Source organism: Balaenoptera borealis, assembly GCF_965194805.1.
Source record: "Balaenoptera borealis genome assembly, chromosome: 15".
Taxonomy (NCBI): domain Eukaryota; kingdom Metazoa; phylum Chordata; class Mammalia; order Artiodactyla; family Balaenopteridae; genus Balaenoptera; species Balaenoptera borealis.
In genome coordinates this window covers 52,690,849-52,697,922 of record NC_138871.1, presented here as the reverse complement: position 1 = coordinate 52,697,922, position 7,074 = coordinate 52,690,849, and the positions used below count along the sequence as shown (strand labels likewise).

Here is a 7,074-nt window from a genome sequence, read left to right as displayed (position 1 = left end):
CACTCTCTAATTCCACATCCTTGATGAAACCTTCTTGCTATTTCATCTATGTCAATTTCATCTATTTCCAACTAGATTAAAAATCCCTTGAGAGCAGGAACGTATTTTCTTCTACTAATGTTTTTACTAACAGGTGTTATACCAAGCTAGATGCCATATAAAAACTCTATTTATCAAGAAGTTGGCTTCTTCCCATCTCCACAGTCTTTGAAGTTGACCACTTGCCAGCCAGGTCCATTGAAAAATGAAAATACAGGGCCCTGGCCAGGGGTGAGGAAATCAATCTCCCCCTTCCCATAGGCCCACTGCCCCAACCCACAGTCGACAGGTGACTCCCTGAGAGATTGCAGCCTCCATGCTGGCTGCACTCAGTACATAGATCAGAGGCTGCCCACTGTGGCATTGCCAGCCCAGGGCAGAGATTGCTGCCACCTCGCCCTGCCATGAGATGCCATGAGCACACACCCCACCTGGACCCTCCCCACACCTGTACCCAGACCCCTGCCAGGAACAGAAGGCAATAGTGGCACGCAGGCCTCCCCCCACCGATGCAACCTGGTCATCACTCCAGGTGGAGGGTGGCAGTGATCACAAGGCAGGGATGGGGAAGGGGAGGCCAGGTGAGGCTCAGGTTGCCAGGGGATAGGGAGCAGATGGTCAAAAATCCATCCCAGGGAGGCAGGAAGGCTAGGAAGACAGGACTGCAGGAGGGTAAAGGCTACCAATCCCTGGGCACATGCTCCATTGTCCCATTCACTTACAGAAACAAAATCAAAGATAAAATTACTAACAATTTCAAGACGGTGAATGGTGAGCATTAACTGCCAAGTGTGGGTCCCTTTTGAGTGTGCAGCCCTGTGTAACTGCACTGGAGGCACACCTATGAAGCCAGCCTGTGGTTTCCTGAAACCTCTGCCATAACTTTACCTGTAAAAATACAGAGGAACAACGGGTAATTCACTTAGGGATACAAAAAGTTACCCTAACAGCTATGGATACCCCCAGTTACTACCTCTCCTGTCGTGTATGTATAGGAGGATTCGTGACTTGGAAATATATCTGTAGGGGGATGAGTAAAATTGGCCAATAAGGCACTCATTTAATATTTAGCAAACAGATACACAGCTTTGGTGGAAAATTCTGGGGGTTTTTTAATTAAAAAAAAAAGAAGTTGATTTAGCCATGACTTGCCTCCCCTTTCCCCACTGAAGTCATTCCCCTTCTTACCTTCCACAAAATTCAATAATTTTTAATGCTTATCAATCAGAACAGAAATGGTTAAAACAAATTTTACTCAATTCCTATTAGGCCTCAACAAGATTAATGCAGTGTCACTGGTTTTAAACCCAGTGTTAACCACTGTAAGCTGTGCACTATTTTTCTCTCCCTCACATCTTTAATTCATGACTGTAGCTGAATCTTTACCCTAAGAAGATTTTTAAATGGTTGATTGATCCAACTGGCACTGGCCTGGATTGGATCCCCTGATGGATAATGCATTTTTTTTAACACAAGCAAATAGTCCCTTTTCTCAATAACTGAAGACTTTTTTTTTTAAATTTGTTTCTTTATTATTTATTTATTTATTTGGCTGCGTTGGGTCTTTGTTGCGTGGGCTTTCTCTAGCTGTGGCGAGCAGGGGCTACTCTTCGTTGCAGTGTGCAGGCTTCTCGTTGCAGCATGCAGGCTTCTCATCACGATGGCATCTCTTGTTGCAGAGCACGGGTTCTAGGGTGCACGGGCTTCAGTAGTTGTGGCGCAGAGGCTCAGTAGTTGTGGCTCGCGGGCTCTAGAGCGCAGGCTCAGTAGTTGTGGTACATGGGCTTAGTTGCTCTGCGGCATGTGGGATCTTCCCGGACCAGGGCTCGAACTCCTGTCCTCTGCATTGGCAGGCGGATTCTTAACCACTGCACCACCAGGGAAGTCCCAATAACTGAAGTCTTGATAGAGTGAGGCTGCCAGCAAGAACTGAATTTCTGAGCTGGGCTGGGACAGGTCCTGCTGCCTGTTTGCACCAATGACATCTGGATGCATCAGTTGACTCTGAATTTCTCTTTTTCCTTTCAAGCATCCTGAGATTTTGGCTGGCTGTGTGTGCCTCATCCAGCACCCAGCTGCTGGGTTAACATCTGTGAGCTGCTAAGTAGCTGGGGAGTTTTGTAGCCCACAGAGTGAACTGTGCTGCCCAATAATTGTAACAGAACAAGGTCTCAGAATGGAAATGAGCTGCTGGGATGCCGGACAGTTTTGCATATTGGTCTGAATCCTGGGAGAAATTTCCTCTGTAGTTGCTAGTTCCTACTCATCTGCCAAGTGTTTCCAGGGACAGAGAGGTTTTACTTATCTCTTGGTGTCTGCTACATAGTTAGCATCCAGTAAGCGCTTATTGAATTGACACAGCCCAGCCCTCTTTCTTTTCTCCATTTCGCCTCCAAATTCTTCCCCTGGGAACTAATATTAGTACCACTGGCCACAACCTTGCTAGAGATTTTCTCACTAAGGAAATCTTATCAATTGCTTCAAGGGTCAGGTGAAGAAGCACTGGCACTTTTAACACACTTTCCAGGCCAGTAAGAGTCCACTGGATTTCTTCCTTTCTAGGTTTCCATACCACAGAGGTGATTTCTGATCCTAGGGGTCCCTGGAGAAATGGCAGGTGATCCCTTGCCTCACTGGCTCAGGAGATCACTACTAGGATCCATTGACCTTTTGTCTGTGGGTTGTTTCTCTAAGCTGAGGCAAAGAATCAAATTATAGACCCAAATCCCCATTAAGCTAATATTCATTTTCCCTGTGCTTTTACGCAAAGCAGTAATAAATCTTGCTTTGTAAGGCCTTTGCCTCCATATTCAGTCCTTCAGCTAATAAGATCAAGACTATTCCTGAAATTAGATTAAATAATTTGACTCTCCTCTTTCTAGAAGTTTCGGAGCTCTCACTGACCTTTCTTGCAGAAGCAGAAGCTGTCTTGTTTTTTTTCTTCCCGGTGGCCTATGAATACCCTGTCATTTTAAGAGCAAAAGTAAAAAGGAGTAAGATAAAGGCAGGAAAACTGGGAGTCAGCTTCCACTAACTAGTTATATGGTCCCAAACTCTCTCAGAGCCTCAGTTTCCTTTCTGTAAAATTCAGGACTCAGATGAAAAAGCTATCTTTAAAGGTTCCTTTTGACACTCAAACTCTAGATATCTCAGAGGGTTGAAGCCTTCAAAAATAGACTATAATTCTCTAGGCCTAAGGAAATTGTTTTCTTTGTGATGAGAACAATTTTTTTCTCTTCTTTTCTTTCTTTATTTAAGTTCAGATGATTTCTTTCTAAACCACAGGGTTCATTTTCTGAAATTGCTGTTTCTTCGTTCAAAAGCGTCAGCAGTCCTCAGACTTGTCAGCCAGCTCCATCGCTTTTATGTGAGGTCTGTGAAATAAGGGAGCGTTTTAGAGCAGAATGTGAATGAGCAGTGACGGCACAGGTGTGGCTGAAGAACCCCCAAGGAGGCCAAGTCAGCCCCCCTTCCATCATCTCCTAACATCCAGAACCCTGTCCAGAATCTGAGTGAATAAAATGCTGTTTGTCAATGAACCCATCAATAATGATTCTTCCAGTGACTAATATGTGCATTAAAATACTGATCCCTCACATTTAGAACCCCAACAATCATGCTGGCCTTAGTATTTATTTTTATTTTTTTTTAACATCTTTATTGAAGTATAATTTCTTTACAATGGTGTGTTAGTTCCTGCTGTATAACAAAGTGAATCAGCTATACGTATACATTCATCCCCATATCTCCTCCCTCCTGCGTCTCCCTCCTACCCTCCCTATCCCACCCCTCTAGGTGGCCACAAAGCACCGAGCTGATCTCCCTGTGCTATGTTGGCCTTAGTTTTTACAATCAGAGCAAGCTGTGTTACTGGGATTTAAGGACAACATTTCCATGGAAGGAGATCATGTCAGAAGACTCTAGAGATTAAGAACATGGACTCTGCAGTGGTCAGGATAAGTTCAAGTTCTGATCCCACCACTTACTAGCTGTGTAAGCTTTAAATTCCCTAAGTTTCTACATCCTCATACGTAAAATGGAGATAATAAATAATACCTACTTCATAGGGTAGGACAAGAAGTAATTGAAATAAATTGTGGAAAGAGCCTAGGAAAGTGGCTGGCACATAGTAAATGCTCAATAGATTCGGTTATTATTAATAGTGATACTGTATTAATAATACATAAGTACAATGTCCCTTGTTTGCCCTAATCTAGAGAAGCAACTGTGGCCTTGGGCATCACATACATTTCTGGACTTCTCTTGGGTCCCTGAAGCAAAGATAAAGTGGGAGAAAATGGCTTTATATTTCAATCATTGAAAGTAATGGTAAGTTTCTTTAAAATACCTAAGATTATGGTTTAATGTAAAAATAGCTTTCTTCAAAGAGACTAAAAAAGACTATAAAAGAATTTAAGCAACTAAAAAAATTAAGAAGTTCTTAAAAGAGAAAGAATGATTTGGGCCCTCCATTGATGACATGGGTGAGTTTCAACTCTCACCCTTGTTTGGGGTTGATGCTCTGGTTCTAGCCAATTAGAGACGTAGTGAACCAGAGAAGAAGGGAGAGAATAAGGACTTTCATGGGCTGTGGCACCATATGGCCTAAAATAGTCCAGAACTCAGTAATGCTTGTTTGACTGAAAGCATCTATTCTTCTGTCATCCCCACTCCCTGGAAATCAGATGGTGTTATAAACCTGGAGGGCCAAGGCCGATGAAACACAGTGACTCATGCTAAATGGGGTTGATGCCCTGACGAAACAGCAGTCTTAGCTTTTACTTTAGAATACAGATTCACATTTGAGATGATGTTCACATATTCCCTTGGGTCAGGAGGTGGCCCAAAAAGTCCCAAAGAATTTGTGTTCAGGTTTTTATCTGCCCTAGCTCCTAATGAAAGCCAATATAGTATTGGCTATAACCACCAGAGGGTCCCTAATGGGATTTGCTTATATTACAGAATCAACAGTACATTCAGTCTGCCCCCAGTCAGGGAGGAATAGACAAACACAGAAGTGTAGAATTGCTTCACCAAGTCTGGCTCCAAATTGTGAAATGTCTCAGTCTGAGGTGTAGCTCAAGCAACTCTTGGAACAAGCTTGCCGAGCTGTATGGCTAGATCCAGAAGATGGAGATAACATAAGTGGAGAGGGAAATTGTGTCCACTCAGAAGTGAAGACAGTAGGTAGACAGACTCAGCCAGCCACTCAGGTATAGTGAGAGGCCATTTGAATTGGAAAAAAAAAAAAAAAGTATCATGCAAATCATAACTAACTTATTGCAGGGAAGACATAGCAGAACAGGAAATGTGTTTGCAGATAAGTTTAGCCTCCATTAATGCTTTCCCTGCACTTATCAGAAGGGGTTTCAATTAACCTGATGAAGACCAAGGCAATCACAGTAGGGAGAAGGTATGGATTTAGGATTAATCTCCTGTTGTTTCCTACACTAATTTACAAGGGAAATGCTTCTGATGAGAGCCTAGTTGGGAATTAACCCCAAGATGATTAGATTTTTTTAAAAAAGAAGAACCTTAAAGACAGTGATTCCCAAACCTGGCTACACACTGGAATCATTTAGAGATCTTTATAAATTTCCGAAGCCCAGAACACACTGCGGTTCAGTGACATCATAATTTCTAGGGGTGGGACACAGGCATTAGTATTTTTTGAAGCTCCCTTTGAGTCTAAGGTGCAGACAAGTCTGGGAACCACTGTCTAATGGACCATATACGTACACTGTGGAGATTTGTTAGGAAATGGCGTGTTAGGTTAAAGGAAAATTAAATACAGTCGTTAAGAAATAGCAAGAAGTTAGCCTGCCTTAAAACCGAACAGGATGCATGTCTCCCATTTCCTTTATCTGTAATTTTAAAAGTGTGTGTCAGTGTCCAAGAGAAATGGATGAAGAGACAGAGCCACATTCAAAAAAGAAAAAAAGGGGTCCAAGACGGCAGTGTAAGAGAATCCTGAACTCACCTCCTCCCACAAACACACCGAATGTACAGCTACACGTGGAACAACTTCCTCTGACTAAAAAAGCCTCAGAACTGGCTGAGTGACTCCTACGCAGCTGGCAAAGGAGAGGAGACCCACATTGAAGCTGGTGTCACTGCAGCAGGAAAATGCCTGGAGTGTTTCACCTCTAAAGATGAGCGGGAATTTCCCTGGTTACGACAACACTGTGGACCAAGAAAGGGAGCTGTCTGGATCCAACACAGTCACTGTCTTGTCTAGATGTAATCTCTCCCAGTTCAACATCAGCCAACTCTTAGAAAGGGGAAATGAACCTGTTTGCTCCATTTTAATCTTGTCAGTGGCATCACGTGGTTAAGAGCACAAACTCTGGAGCTAGACTGATGGATGTGATCTTGGGTAAGGAACATTCCATGTATTACAGACATTCTCTCCATCCCCAAACCACAAGTGATGATAAGATGTCACAGAATCAACCTAAGTATAATGATCCCTGCAGAAGAAGCAGGGTAAGATTTTCGAATTGATAAACTCTATCTCTTTCTGAGGTTCAAGCTGTAAAAACCATACAATCTTGGCACTTCTAAAAAACATGTTTTCTACTATGTGTAGAGGGCATGGCAGCAAATCAAGTCAAAGAAAGGCATGGAGATTACATACTTAATTTCACTGTCTTCCCCATAACACATGATCCATGAGGCATTGAATTTCAGCAAAAAATTATACCTAGAGGCAGAAACTGTTAACCTGGTCAAACAAATTAAGATAAACATGTCTTTTTTAGTGTGGATTCATCTTATCTTTGCTCCTTTTTACATATACTAGCATCCCTCAGTGTATCACTCTTCTTCAAGATAAAGTAAAAAAATCTATGCCTGGGCTTCCCTGGTGGCACAATGGTTGAGAATCTGCCTGCCAATGCAGGGGACACGGGTTCGAGCCCTGGTCTGGAAAGATCCCACATGCCGCGGAGCAACCAGGCCCGTGAGCCACAACTACTGAGCCTGCGCGTCTGGAGACTGTGCTCCGCAACAAGAGAGGCCGTGATAATGAGAGGC

At 43.1% G+C, this 7,074-nt stretch overlaps 1 long non-coding RNA gene across 1 annotated transcript in view; it reads right to left on the bottom strand.

Annotated features, from left to right (window-relative positions):
• Positions 1 to 237: 237 nt before the first annotated feature.
• Positions 238 to 7,074, bottom strand: part of LOC309612490 — a 72,545-nt gene continuing 65,708 nt past the window's right edge. The window contains exon 5 of the long non-coding RNA XR_014235191.1: positions 238 to 3,413. This is a non-coding gene — a long non-coding RNA (uncharacterized lncRNA). The remainder of the gene's footprint in view (positions 3,414 to 7,074) is intronic.